This window comes from Schistocerca piceifrons, chromosome 7 (genome assembly GCF_021461385.2).
Source record: "Schistocerca piceifrons isolate TAMUIC-IGC-003096 chromosome 7, iqSchPice1.1, whole genome shotgun sequence".
Lineage (NCBI taxonomy): Eukaryota > Metazoa > Arthropoda > Insecta > Orthoptera > Acrididae > Schistocerca > Schistocerca piceifrons.
Window position 1 is genome coordinate 223,031,536 of NC_060144.1, and position 16,429 is coordinate 223,047,964.

Genomic DNA, 16,429 nt, shown 5'->3' on the forward strand with positions numbered 1-16,429 from the left:
AAAAGAAATCTGCTGATATCAGGCATCGACCTCATCTGGGGGAGAGAATTTCTAAGAATGTGCGTTTGGAGCACAGCATTTTAGGGGAGTGAATCATGTACTGTGAGGAAACAGTTAAAGAAGAGCATTGAAGTATCAGAAGTGTTGATTCTGAAAATTAGGTGGACTGATGAGCAATAAGGACTTTCTCCACAGATACGGCGAAGTGAGGAACACGTGGAAGAAAAACGAGTTACGGCACCAAAAGGTAACCTCGATGGAACTACGGTGTGATGGGAGGATAAAAACTGCAGAGGAAAACAGGGACTGGAATACTTCCAAAAATTATTGAAAATGTTGTGTATATATCTTTGAAAAACGTTAAACTTCCTCTGGGCTGTCATAATGTTACTGTAGTTTCTGTAGAATTCACCGACCGGCACAGCGAATTTATTTCTGTTGTCAAATATACATTGAGCTAACCTCATAATTGCGAAGATGTTTCTATTGATCATATCTTGGTTATTAATCTGCAAATGTGAAAGTTCTGAGAGTCATTCTTATAGAAAAATAAAAGCACGTACTCGTGCTGTAACTTGCGGAAAAACTTTTGCCATATCAGCAGTCGTTAACGAATATTATGATTGGTACTTACATGACTAGTGAACGTTTTGCCTTGCGATGGATGTGAAAATGTACCACAGTAAATGCTGTTACCATTTATGTAGTGGTAATGGCATTCACGATCCTGTAGACACTATTAAATAAAACGTTGCATCGTGAAATTAGTTCTTATTAATAGCAACGCGTCGTCTACAAACATTAGGCGTTACACATCATTATGTAAGAAAAACAACTGACAGCTGAAAATGGTCTACTAGGTAATTAAAAAATATCACCTTTAGCCTGCGTGCTTCAGTAACTATCTTTTTTGAATACGTAGTCACAGATTTACCAACATGAAAATATATAAAATTAATTTAGAAAGTGGATCAGCTCTTGAGGTATACACTTTGAGACAATTGTCACCAGAGAACAAAATGTTATTTGTTTTCTTTCTTAATTGAATCGAAAATCACAGTGATATAGTTCTGCTCTTTTCTACTGGGTGATCTATAAATCACCTTTTTTCTACTTGTCACAACAGTTTTTGTTTAAATTAGTGCGAAAACAGCGAACGTGACTCAGTTCGTGTCAAATTATTACTCAAGATTTTTGTCCGGAAACAGACAAAAGCATCCATATACAATGTCTGTTGCTTTGTACGAGATGAAAAACAGGCAGTCAAGTGCTCTGAGATGTTAAAAAATAAACGAACCACTGACCAAGATGACACAGCACATTTATCGAAATGCTCTCACAAAAATTCTAAGAAAAACAAAAGCATTTCTCCTGATTATTTGCCTGGTCGCCTTTTCGCACAAATGAGGCGGAAACGTTAAAACGCCGTCTACCTCCATCTCCGGGAATTTCAAATATTGCGCTCGGAGAAGCGACGATGGAAATAACTCACAGAGCTCCATGGTGCTGCGGAAAGAGCCATAACGTGAAGCTGGAGAAAACGAACGGCCGCTGAAATGTGATTAGATGTGCGAGAGAAATATAACAGTAAGGCCGTAAAAACGGCAATCAAAATAAGCAGACGAAAGCAAATTCAAGAGTCTGTAGAGGAAAATTACAATTATCAAATCCATAAGAATAATATAAGCCGCACTACGGCAGCTGATGTTCACCCGCAATGTGAGAGGAAAATATTCTGCTTGACTTACACACGAAGGAATTCTGTGAGTCGGTGTCTGAAGTAAATGCCATGAAACGGAAGAGTGCAATGAAAACTAAGTGGAATAGTAAGACGTTGATAGGTGCCTTCCAGAAAGGAACTTATGCATAGTACATTAGAAACCCCTTTCATTAGAACATGTAGCACCGACGGTAGTGCATTCACCAATCTTCTGTAAAACTAAATCGATGGTCACAGAATAGCTACCTGCCGTAAAGTGTACTAAACTGCAAGTAGCGGTAAAAAAAAATATGAACGCGAGTGGGCAGAAGCAGTGAAGGGTTGGGAATGACAATTGCAGCCACAGTCGTCGACGTAATGCTAGGGGGAAATATTTCTGTCTGGGCAAGACATAACTGAAATTGGAAAAAAAGGAACTTCAGAGAAAACTGTTATAAAATCTACGACGGCGTTCTGAAAAGTAATGCCCTTGATTTTTAATCTGAAAATTCTTAGTGCTTTTTAAATAAAGCAAACGTTATTAACATTCAATATCTTTAGTCTTCGCGTGTACCTATTTGTTTCTCAACGTAGTCACCCTGGTGACGAACACATTTCTTCCAACGAGAGACCAGTGTGTTGAAACCGTCACTGTAGAATGCTTGGCTTCGTTGACGGGACAACAACCTCACCTCTGCTTGCATCGCTTTATCATTATCAAAACGAAGTCCAGGAGGATGTTCTTTACCTTTCTGAAACAAATGAAAATCGGATGGGCCAAGTCGGGGCAGTATGGAGGCTGATCGTCGACAGTGGACCCAAGGTGTCGGGATTGTTGCGGATGTCGCAGCGCTCCTGTTGTTACGGCACTGTCATGCTGATGTAGAGGATACTCGATGTGTGGACGAACTCTTGTAATTCTGGCTTACAGTTTTCTGAGGATCTCACAGTAACTTCTCACGTTTTGATGCTGCTTGTAGGTACGAATTCCAAATGCACCACTCCTAGAACATCCCAGAACACTGTGAGCATGACTTTACCTACTGATAGCCTGATCTTGAATGTTTTTGGCGTCCGTGATTCTCTATGGTGGTTCTCCGTTTATGCTCATTTGTTTTCAGGTTCTGAATGGTGAAATGCACTTTCATCACGTGTTGTATTGTTGTGGAGATACCCATCACCTTCACGCGCAAACCGCAAGTATTTCAATTGTAGGCACATTTATGGTGTGAGAAACTCAACTGCTACACGCTGTTTCACACGCACCGACAATTCACGTTACACACAGACATGTTACATACTACAATTCGGAGTCCTCTATCGCCAGAGGGCTGCATCTAGCTTCAGCAGAGGGAGGAAGTTGACCGAGTAATATGGATAACATGTAATACCTTAGCCGATATAGAGAACAGAATAAAAAAAAAGTCGGACGCATTTAGTTTTCAGCACACTCTTGTATTTTTGTTATTAAGCATATTCAGTAGCTGATAATATTTTTTAATCTTTGTTTCTTTGCCAAATATGGACATAGCAGACATCACTAATACAAAACATGATGCGAGGGCTATCTCCTGTATGGTTTAGGACCCGAATCAAGAACAACAACATATAACAAAGTGCGTGTTGGTATGAGCATATACGTATTTACATACATTTAGGAGCTGTGACAAGTTCGTGGTATCAGCATTATTTCCTAAATCAGTAAACTATTTCACAATCATTGATTCTCAGTTACATTAACTAATTTTTCATTGTTTACGAAACATCGAGTTGTGTCACACAGATATTGACAGACGAAGAAGTGGAAATTTAGTTTTTCCAGTAGGTTGCACTGTTTTCGAAAGGCTTCTCTCCCTGATGAAGTAGACCTTACCAATCTCTGGATCTGAAACTTGATCCTGCATATTATTTAGGCGAAGCAGATAGCAGTAGCAGTAGTAGTGTAAGTAGGCTGTTTATGTTTTCTTATTGACAACGTTACGTAGCTCTCTGTATGAAAATCACTGGCTCTGCGGTGTGCGGTCTGTGGCTAGTTTGCATTGTTGTCTGCCATTGTAGTGTTGGGCAGCTGGATGTGAACAGCGCGTAGCGTTGCGCAGTTGGAGGTGAGCCGCCAGCAGTGGTGGATGTGGGGAGAGAGATGGCGGAGTTTTGAAATTTGTAAGACTGGATGTCATGAACTGCTATATCTATTATGACTATTAAGGTAAATACATTGTTTGTTCTCTATTAAAATCTTACATTTGCTAACTATGCCTATCAGTAGGTGCCTTCCGTAGTTTGAATCTTTTATTTATCTGGCAGTAGTGGCGCTCGCTGTATTGCAGTAGTTCGAGTAACGAAGATTTTTGTGAGGTAAGTGATTTGTGAAAGGTATAGGTTAATGTTAGTCAGGGTCATTCTTTTGTAGGGATTATTGAAAGTCAGATTGCGTTGCGCTAAAAATATTGTGTGACAGTTTAAGCACAGTCATGTATAATTTTTCAAAAGGGGACGTTTCAGTAGTAGTAATTATATTCATCGGTGGCTAACTTTTAAAAGAATATTCGACGTGTCGTGGTACATGGATAGGACAGGTAGGCAGCCGTGGCCGTATGGCAGGACCCACCCCAGCATTTGCGTTAAACAATTTAGGGAAACCATGGAATAACAAAATTTATGTAGCCGGATGGAGATTGGATCCCACAACTTGCCAAATACAAGGCCAGTTTGTTAAAAACAGCACATTATCATAGTGTTATCCTATAGCGTACAGTAGAGTGAAGTTAATAATGTAAAAAGCTAGTGCTACGCTATTCCCACATTTCCCTACATGGATGACTGTACACGCTACACGGACTACGTACACTATACACACCTTATTTCATAATGCAACACTGCGCACACGATCAGCTGATATCAGGACCATTGAACGATGATTGGTTCAAATTTTGTGTACCACAACTTTCTTTCTTAAAAAATAGAGTCAGTATGTCTCAGTAATGGTGAAAGCTGAGCTCAGAAAAAGGATGAAATGTTAGTATTACAAATTGCAGGGACAGAGAGCAGATTTTTCCCAGAAAAGAGAAAATATACTATAGTGAAAATGTCTGGTGTGAAATGGCAGGTATTTTATTATTATTATTCTGTTCTAGCCATATTTTTTCACAAAGCCCCTACTCCGATTTATCTAAGTAATTCATCGCTGTGTAGAATGTATTACTAAACAGAGATTTTTGGTTTCTTCAAATAAGTTTGTTTTACTAATCTCTTTAATCTTCTCAGGGAACTTATTGTACAGTTTCAGTCACTGATAGAAACTACTGTTTTCAGTGTTGCGTTTATTCTGCCTTGCTAAGGGAAGTTCAGATTAGATCATATTCCGTGGCCACAGTCGTAGCTGTTTGTGCAGTAATTATGGAAGTTAATTTTTATGCGCAAAATCTGATTAGAAAATGTACCCACGTATTATATTTAGAAACTCCAACATCTGAACAGAGCCTGGTCTCTAGTTTTCGTTATTACTCCTATGGACGATTTCTATAGTCTGAAAAATTTGGGGCTGTTCGCCAAAAGGAATACCCTAGCTAAGCATTCAGTGTGTGTGTATACAGTATTATATGTGATTAAAAGACACTGGCAGTTGCACATTGATGAGAGGATGGTATTGTGCCTGGAAGTAGCTTTGTGCGTCCACGCCACTTCAACAGAGAAACATTATCAATTTTTAGATTTTGTGTTTCTTATGGAGTCTGTAGAGGTACTATGCGCATTTAATTTAATAGCGTCAAATTTAAATTCGTGGAATTTGTGAACTTTTAGGTCGATATAACTACACTTCTATTGATCAATCGTAAACTTCTTCGAGGTTTTCATTTACTTTCTCTTCGAGGCAAACTGGCATGAATTTCCAGGAAAAATGTATTTCAGACTGCCTCAACGGCTAGGGGAAATTTAAAATTTCAGGTGCCTTAAACCCGGCAAATTCTTGTCAAATTTAACAGTTACACGCTGCATTTGTCTCGTCGAGAAGTACTGCGCTGTATCCAAGAAATGGCAAAATGTCATTTGAAAATAGACGAAGCTGGTGGTATCTCAGTTGCTAATAGTACACGAGAGCACACTGGACATTTAATTTTATGAACGTGTGATGATTAGCAGAGTTTGTATAAATAGATCACAAATAACTTCAACGAAGCGAAGGATATTTGGAGTATAGCAGTTAAGCGATACATTTCATCACTCAGTATGACACGAAACCATAAACACAAGCAAACACAGTCGGAAGGACCTGAAGGGACAACGGTACCAACCGACAGCTGTGCCATTCTCAGCCCTTAGGAGTCACGGGAAGCAGATATGGAAGGGTACGTGGTCAGCACACCACTCTCCCGGCCGTCCAAGTGTTGTGTCTAGACAAGACAGTCTAGACACAATGAGAGGAAGCCGAAAGGCACGCGCTTAAACTCACGCAGGCTGGCGTGAGGTCTGAAACAGGATACGTAATGAATGCTATAAAGAAAAGTACGTAGCTTCTGGAATACTTAACTTTAATCCACATTTGTAGAACATCGCTCTTGATGATACATTAATAGAATCTCAATATCAATTGAATACGGCGCCTTGCTAGGTCGTAGCAAATGTAGCTGAAGGCTATGCTAACTATCGTCTCGGCAAATGAGAGCGTATTTGTCAGTGATCCCCTTCTGGCAAAGTCGGCTGTACAACTGGGGCGAGTGCTAGTAAGTCTCTCGAGACCTGCCGTGTGGTGGCGCTCGGTCTGCGATCACTGACAGTGGCGACACGCGGGTCCGACGTGTACTACCAGACCGCGGCCGATTTAAAGCTACCACCTAGAAAGTGTGGTGTCTGGCGGTGACACCACACCAAGTGCTAGCCAAGCCCGATGCCTCTTAACTTCGCCGATCTGACGGGGACCGGTGTTATCACTGCAGCAAGGCCATTGGCAAACCATAAACACATCAGTTTAAAAAAGTCTTACTTCGTGACGTCTTTGACGGAGAATGAAAGGAAGGTTAAGATTTAGTGTTCCGTCCACGACTAGATTATTAGAGACACGAGCTAGGACCGCGGGAAGACGGGGAAGAAACTCGGTCGTTCATTTTCAAGCGAACCGATCGGGAACACTGCTCAAGCTATTTAGAGGAATCACGCAATGCGTCAGTCTCTATGGCCAGACAGTGATTTGAACCGCCGTGTTCCCGACAACGAATCCACTGTCCTACCTCTGACCTCCTCGTTCGGTACGTGTTTGACAATTTACGGGTTTTACTTGTCTAAAAGCTTACTTTTGTTCCGAAGCTCTACATCAGCGTACTCATACGAATTTATTGATCTTGGGAGTCTCAATTGCCTCGGTTCAATACAATGAAGAATTTTCCTTATTTATTGTTCACTTAAACTGACGAATTTTGAAGTTGACACTTACGTTGTAATGAATGTTCCAGTTTTGACAACGTGTAAAATAGTTTATAAGGGAATAAACATAATAATTGAAAAAAAATTACTTATCCTACAAGGCCGTCTCAATGTCAGGGCTTGTTCCTTTGTTTCGTCGTAACCCATGGTAAGGTTTCGTCATGTGGTTCACCTGCATGACAGAAGCTAAAATGTTGTGAATATGTTGTCCATCTATTTTTACTGTTTTTTGCTTGAATTATGACTTCTGACAACATTGTAACAAACAATTCATCAAAAATACCTTACAGATCTGGTTTCCACCACACAGAGAACACAGTAATTTCAACCTGCAGCGTTAATCATCTGAACCAGTCTGAAGCTGTCTAGCCCTGACTGGCCGTGTCTGACGCTGTGTCTCGCGCTTGGCACAAATAAATCGTTTGTGTGTTCCGGAACCTTCGAGAACAGGAAAAGGTGCACATTAGTACTAACATGACTTTTTTAATAAAAATTGTTTATCTGTTTCAATTTATAAACTGTTTTTCGAAAATAATTATTGAAGTTAAGATTTATAGACCTAATGATCAATAATAAAAGCTGCAGATTTTGGCGTTACGAAAAGTAGAAGCTTCCTGTCCTTTTACATAATCGACTTCACTATCGAGAGTCAAATTAATAAAATTATAAATGGTGCCAGATATTTTGTTTGAGGATAGCAGTGAAAAGTACACAGTATTGTTTCTAACGTAGATTTCATTTCAGCTCATATACTTTTAAATTCCTGACTACTAATTTTCATCGTGTAAGATCGATATCTAATAATATATTGCAAAACAAGCAGAAAGATATATTTACAGAAAAGTTTTATTATAAAGTTAGAAAACCCTATAAACTTTCATAGATAAGAAATTAATCATTTATGAGACAAAGTCAACTCAGGTCAGGCTAAAATTTAAATGGTATCGAAAAACTCATTTACTGAGGAGAAGTTTCGATCCAGAGATTTGAATAATCATATACGGCTCCCGGTCTTTGCTGATCTCCTCTAGGTTCATAATTTCCACGGATCGGTGGAATCCGGTCTGGAACTTGCTTAAGTGTGGCCACCAATCGAGATGGTGCAGTAGACGAAGAAATATCAGCAAGTGGTGGACAAAAATTGAAAAGTAATAAATTCAACACATTACCATGCCTAATATGGTATAGGAAAACTGTTGGCTTTCAAAACAGCTTCCAGTCATGTCGGAATTGATAAATACACGTCCTGTATAGTTTACAAGGAAATAATATGCTCTTCTTCTTACATAGTAGTATCGATGATGGAGATGGATAGCGATCACGCGCCGTTCTCTGGAAAGTAGGCAACAAAGGCTCAACAATACGGAGATCTGGTGATTTTGGTGCCTACTAGAGGAGATGCTCACTAAACCAGTCAAGCGAGCAGTGTGAACAGGGGTCCTGTCTGCTTGGAACAGGGCTCCACCATTTGGGAACAAACATTATACCAAGGGATCCACCTGATTAGCAAAAATGGTCACACAATTCCTGGCAGTAATGCTACCATGCCCAGTAATTATAGTGCCCATGACACACCACGATATGACTCCGCAAACAATCACCGAAAGCCCATAATGTTTCACTCTTGGGACATAAAAACGGACAGAAATTCGAAACAGTATCGATCAAGACTCATTCGGCCAAATGGCGTTTCTCCATTGATCATATCCAAGGTTTTATATCTTTGACACCACGTTTTCCCGTATCACTGATGAGTGGTTTTGAAATGCCAGCTCGCCCCGAAATTCCCTGCTTATGGAGGTCCCTTCGTGTTGTTTTGATGCAGGCATGGTTCGCGATTACGACGTTCAGTTCTATAGTGACTTCTGCAGCTGTCGACTGCTTGCTTTTTGTCACAAATCCTCTCCAGTAACTGTTTATCACGACTACTTAATTCGTTCTTCCGGCTTGTGACCTAGTGGATGATGTGTTTTCGTTTTCCCTGTAAGCAGTATAAATCTTCTACACTACTAGACATGAAATTGCTACACCACGAAGAAGACGTGCTACAGATGCGAAATTCAACGTACAGGAAGAAGATGCTGTGATATGCAAATGATTAGCTTGTTAGAGCATTCACACGAGGTTGTCGCCGGTGGTGACACCTACAACGTGCTGGCATGAGGAAAGTTTCCAACCGATTTCTCATACACAAATAGCAGTTGACCGGCGTTGCCTGGCGAAACGTTGATGTGATGCCTCGTGTAAGGAGGAGAAATACTTACCATCACGTTTCCGACTTTGATGAAGGTCGGATTGTAGCCTATCGCGATTGCAGTTCATCGTATCGCGACATTGCTGCTCGCGTTGGTCGAGATCCAATTACTCTTAGCAGAATATGGAATTGGTGGGTTCAGGAGGATAATATGGAACGCCGTGCTGAATCCCAACGGCCTCTTATCACTAGCAGTCGAGATGACAGGCATCTTACCTGCATGGCTGTAACGGATCGTGCAGCCACGTCTCGATCCCTGAGTCAACAGATGGGGACGTTTGCAAGACAACAACCATCTGCACGAACAGTTCGACGACGTTTGCAGCAGCATGGACTATCAGCTCGGAGACCATGGCTGCGGTTACCCTTGACGCTGCATCACAGACAGGAGCACCTGCGATGGTGTACTCAACGACGAACCTGGGTGCACGAATGGCAAAACGTCATTTTTTCGGATGAATCCAGGTTCTGTTTACAGCATCATGACGGTGGCATCCGTGTTTGGCGACATCGCGGTGAACGCACATTGGAAGCGTGTATTCATCATCGCCATACTGGCGTATCACCCGGTGGGATGGTATGGAATGTCATTGGTTACACGTCTCGGTCACCTCTTGTTCGCATTGACGGCGCTTTGAACAGTGGACGTTACATTTCAGATGTGTTACGACCCGTGGCTCTACCCTTCATTCGATCCCTGCGAAACCCTACATTTCAGCAGGATAATGCACTACCGCATGTTGCAGGTCCTGTACGGGCCTTTCCGGATACAGAAAATGTTCGACTGCTGCCGTGGCCAGCACATTCACCTGATCTCTCACCAATTGAAAACGTCTGGTCAATGGTGGCCGAGCAACTGGCTCGTCACAATACGCCAGTCACTACTTTTGATGAACTGTGGTATCGTCTTGAAGCTGCATGGCTAGCTGTACCTGTACACGTCATCCAAGCTCTGTTTGACTCAATGCCCAGGCGTATCAAGGTCGTTATTATGGCCAGAGGTTGTGGTTCTGGGTACTGATTTCTCAGGACCTATGCACCCAAATTGCGTGAAAATGTAATGACATGTCAGTTCTAGTACAATATATTTGTCCAATGAATACCCGTTTATCATCTGCATTTCTTCTTGGTGTAGCAATTTTGATGGCCAGTAGTGTATATGGTGCCTCTTGCAACACCATACGGTTTAGTTACCTTTGTTAAAGAAGCAATAACCACACGAACACCAACAATTTGCCAACGTCAGAATTCACTCAGCCCCGACATAATGCACATAACCGCACAGAACTCTTTTCGGGCTATGGATGACACTTTCAACATATTGAGGACCTTGCACAAATAACGCTCGTAGTCAAATACAACAGTGAAACCTGCACTCGTGGCTACAATCTGCATTAATGTTCAAAGATGCATTTCACGTAGTATTTTCATATTTTTGTCCAGTTCCAGTACGCTCCTGAAGCCACCTCACGGCTGTTGGCGGAGCGTATTTCTGATGCGTTTATCTTTCCTCTCCTTCCACGTTTCATTTACGACGGGTACGTGGGAAGAATAATCGTCGAATAATCTATGTTTCAGCTCACATTTCACTTATTTTCTCGTTGTGGTCATTACATGAGACCTATGTGTGAGGAAGTAATATATTGACCAGCTCTTCTTCAACCTACAGTCTCAAATTTCAGCAGTGAACTTTACCGCTGTTCCAAAACGCCTCTCTTGCAGTGGCTTCCAGCTCCGTAAAATTCTCGCTCTGGCTAAACGATGGCGTGGTGGAGCGTGCAGCTTTGATCTGGATCTTCCTTAACACTTCTATCCATCCAATTTGGTAAGTATTCTGAACTGATGAACCACAGACAAAAATAAATCTCACAAATATTTTGTTAACCCACTTCCCTCGTGAAAGACTTACATTTCCTTAAGACTATTCCAATGAGTCCCAGCTTCTCGTCGTATTTCCTTGAAATTTGCTTCATGTGGTCATTTCACTTCAGTTCATTCCGGATGATTATTCCTACGTGACTCGTGAGCAACAGCTTAATGGATCACACTTGTGTACTATACTTCACATATATTTATGTTCAGTGTCACTGATCTAGTTGTCCATCTTCCACGATTTTCCTGCATTTCGATACAGTCTTCTGGCTTTGCAATGTTTCTGTAAACAACACCATTTACAAATAGCCTTACGGAGCCCCCACCCTTATCCACTATATTATTAACGAGCTGAGTTCCCCGCGTTGCCCGGATATGTATTTATTCCTATTCTATTATTCCTTCTCCATCCCCCCCTCTCAGTCCAACACCTGCGTCATGCTCTCTGCCTTTCTCCCACCATGTCCTTGTGGCCTCTCTCTGTCCGTCTGCTACTTCCTCGGCTAGCTGTCCATCCTTCAATCTGCTCTTGTCTCCTCCATTCACCTGCTCCTCTCCCCTCTTTCTCTGTCCCTCTCCTCCTCCCTCACTCTTTGTGTATCTCCTCCTAGTCCTCTGTCTGTCCTTCTATCCTTCCTCCATCCTCTCTGGTCCACATTCCTTCTCTGTGTATTTCCTCCTCCCCGCTCTCTGTCCATAACCTCCTCTTCCTCTTCTCTGTCCATTTCCTCTCCTCCCTCTCTATCTCCTCCTCCCCCATATTTGTGTACATCTCCTTCCATATCTCTGTCTGTACATCATCTCCTCTCCCCTTTCCTCATCGCTTTATTACCTGCACCCTAACAGAAGGTTGGTGTCTCTTACCGCACAGTATTTCTCTCCAGATCTATGTAACACGTGTACCAAGTTTGCTTGAAATTAATTTAGAGGTTTAAGACGAAATTTTACCCGTGGCTATGCTCGCATGCATACATATCACACATATTCCAGATGTATTTAATAAATTTACACGTATTTGTAAGCATATTTCACCTGTATCTCTAACGAAGTTCACTCTGCTTTCGTTCTCAAGCAGCTCAAAGTTGATGACGTCGTATCTCCTGAACTGCGTGTCATACAATGTCATAATTTTGTAGACACATTCAGCGGCATATGTGGATACTGTCTAGGAAATTCGTTGTGAATAGATTTAGCACTAAAGAAGTAACAAATTAAGACGTCATGCATGACGCGGCAGTTTTTCACGCATCTCGGTGTTTATGACGTCATATCTCCTGAACGGTGATACAATTTTGCAAGTACATCAGTTGAACATGAGAATGCTGTCCGAAAAATTTGTGGCGAATATAATTAGTAGTAAAGAAGTAACAAATGGAAAAGTCATGCCTGATGCAGCAGTTTTCTACATGAACAACGAAACTGTAGTAAGGGATAATTTTTTTCCTTTCATCATTTTGTGGGAATTATCAGCGTGAAAAAGTTTTGTAACGCTTTGAAATTAAGTCTAAAGTATCATGCAAGTCAGTAAATGCTGTCACTCTTAAAAACAGGATGAGTGAAGTCTGGATATTCGTGCATTGTGGGCTACACTTCTTTTTCAGCCCCACCCCCACTCCTTTGATAGGTGGTTCTTTCCAACACAGTGTTTCTTTCCGGACAGCAGGTGATATGTGAACCAAGTTTGGTCCATTGGTTTAGGAGGAAATGTGGAACATACATTCATACACGAACATACATACGAGGGTTGTCCAGAAGGTAATTTCCGATTGATCGTTAAACACCACAGTGAAAATCAGAAACATTTTATTTGCAGGAGTTAGTTACACTTTCCAGATCTCTACATAGTCGCCGCTGCGACTTACACATTTGTTGGAACGTTATACAAAATTTCCAACACCATCGTCATAGAAGGCAGCCGCCTGTGCTTTTCGATAATTCTCTACACTGGTCTGTAGCGCGTAGCCTGCCCCCAAGTGCTGCGTCCGTATCCAGCGTTTCATGTCTAACATTCTGCGTGGTGTCTGTTTGTTCTATATCGTGTCTCCCTACCACTTTCGCGCAACGACGCTCTGAGCGTGTTTTTCAGGGAATTGACTAGTTTGAACCTGGGACCTGTTGCTGGTAAGGAGACGCCACACCACACATGACATGTAGAGTTCAGAAGAGTTCAGTGAGACTAACGATGATATAACCAAATACTTAATGATTTCAGCGTCAGCTCCACTGCACTCCCTGTAAAAGAATCTTAATACTAACTAAATTTAGTGGAAGTGGTTCAAGGCTTTCCTATTTTTAGTTGGCTGGTAAAATAACGTCGAAAAAGCAGTTAAGTTTACCATTGGAAATTTTATTCTACTCACAAAACATCGTTTATAAATTGCACTATTGATAAAAGGAAATGTTTTAATACAGGATGGCAAAAACCAACTGCGTTCAACAAAAATGTGAACGAATATTCCCTGTGTGGGTTTCCAAGTTCGACAATGGATCGAAGGATGACCTATGCCATATCACATCTATAATCTAGGTTTAAATTAAGTTTCACAAAAGAGAAAACTATCAAAATGGTCTACAGTGACCCTCAATTATCTTTAATTACTTACCTAACTTGTCGTAAATTACAGTGGCTGATGTGGCTCCTCAATAACTATATAACAGAAAAATCATCGCGTTTCAGATTTTTACTTCAAGTGGCAAATGTGAACACCATGAGCTTTAATTGACGGTCGACACTAGTATTACGCAAAAAGGGGGTGTAACAGATGAGACTTCTGCAGTTCTGAGTGAAGCTTTATGCGGTGTTATGCGGCATCGCGTGCGTTCATTACCATGTCGGTGTTCGCCAGGGGCTGATGGGCAGCACAGCTCCGCTCACCTCGCCGTCTCGGAAGCAACTCCCTCCTAACTTCTCCTTACTACAATTTACCGAAGTTGGTTTAAAAAATCTATCTGGCTGTGTTTTCATCTGACCAATCAGGGTCTCAACGTTAAACTTAAGCTCCGCCTACAAAAATTCTGTCTATCCAATGAGAAACGTTATAGTTTTCGTGGTGGGGCAATGTTTTTAATGTTTGCAACGTAATAGAGACGCGAAAAAGTCTCACGCTAAAACTTGCAACTGGTGTGGTCCTTTTAGTGTTATCGTAAGATCTATACTGTTCTTCTGTAGGGCTCTATCTTTTAACATGGGCTGGGGGGTAGTCCTGACGTAACAGAGACGCGAAGAAGCCTCACGCTAAAACTTGCGGGTGGTGTGGTCCTAGCGGTTAGCTGGCACGTGGGTGTCCGTCCCTTATCGTAGGGCCTTCCAGCTTAACACGGTTCTGCTCTCGGCTTCTGTTCTCGTTTCTCCCCTTGGAACTGTGTCTCACGGTGGGAAGGTATGACATGCATTTAGGCATTCTTGTGTTAGTCTGTGGTATTCCATTTGCTCACTCGTTACTCGTATTACTTTGGTTAATTTAATGTCACGATTTATTCGGAGCTATGTGACATACTACTGGATTTGCTTATCATGTCAGGGTTTTCATGGAAGGTGTTGGGTTTGCCTGACACCTTACACATGTGAACAGAGATGATACTCAGGACCAGCCAGTTAGGGCTGTGCTGTGGGTGATGGAACTCTTTCTATCGAAAAGGCTTCAGTAGCGTCTTCACTGCCCCTGCAGAGTGCGGCTGAGAATTGTCATGAAGAAGGAAGAGCGTGGCAGTTGTGTTAGGTGGGCTGCATTCATTGAGGCGATACCTCTCAGCGGACCCTCCTACTTGGCGGGAGACATCGTTGTTCTAGGCACCTTTACCCGCTCACAGTGCGCTCACAACTGTGGTATACGTTTTGAGACCAATCGGACCTTACTGTCTAGATAACCCTCGTGTGTACATTCATTTTTATAATATGTATAGAGCTCAGTTGTGAACAGTGACGGTCCTTTTTCGCATCCACACGTAATTACATTTTCAGACTTGTACCTTTAGGAATAAAATGTTGAGTTCAGCAAGAAAGTCCAGAATTCAATTACAAATCCAGTCCGATAGACGTTAAGCTCGTATTTGTTACACTAAACGACAGCCCGGGATAAAGAAAGGAAGGAAGTTAAAGAATGACTGTGTCTACGGCGCTCTAGATCTCATTGGCTACTAAGCGAGAAGGGCTTCGCCGCATCTCTGTTTGCCGAAACAATCCTGATATTTATAGAGCTTTTGTTTTCCAAAAACTTTATAATTCGTGAGCATAAAACATGTTCCATAGATCTGCAACAAATATTCCGCGACATAGAAGTATATGACTGAAGTTACCCAACTGGAAAGTTGGAATAATGGGAGTAATTAATCTGCACATTTTGCAGTAACTTCTTACCCATCGTTGCTCCAGCGACGCTTCAATTCAGCCAAAACACCCAGAAAATAGGCCTATTACTCAACAAATACCAAAATTTGTTTTTCGTGGAGTTCGAGGTCAACCTCCGTAATTCCTCGTTTCTCATTTTTGGGTAATTTTAACTACAAGAGATACCAGCAGAGGACAAGGACATTGAATAGGTTGTTTGACACTTTCGTGAACGGTGGAAATGTTCCGTGTTTTCGCAATAGCTGAAAAATTAATTTTAAATTCTAAATTTCTTACAATCTGCTTGCAAACGCGTATGGAGATCAATCAAAACAAGCGTGATAGGTATCATCATCATGTCCTAAAACAGTAAACTACTGATATAACATGATGTCAAAGTAACACGTCTAGTGGAAGTAATACACAAACAGCTAGAGCAGGGCTAGCTTCGCCCAGGAATAGATCAAGCTGGCAGTCAAAGCCTTCGCGGCCGGATTCGTGTAGTGCGGTCCTAAATTTCTCAGCGACGCTGTTCCTGACAGAGGGCGCGTGTACGATGCGCAATTATCGCCGGAATGCGGTCCACCGGCCGGGCTGCGCAGACCGACAACGCCAGCCAGGGCCCTTTGTCTGATGCTGTTGACGAACGGCGCCGCACAGCTAACCCTCGTGGAGTTTCCGGCGCACAATAGGACAGCCATTTTCCTTACGTGCATGTGAATCTGTTTAATTCAGTACACTTATCAGAGGCTAAACAACTTAACACCTCTTTTGTCGTGATGCAGAAGAAGTTACCGTGTTTGCGCAGGATTTTGAAATTAAAATGTACGATATTGCAATTACACAGAAAATCTGATTT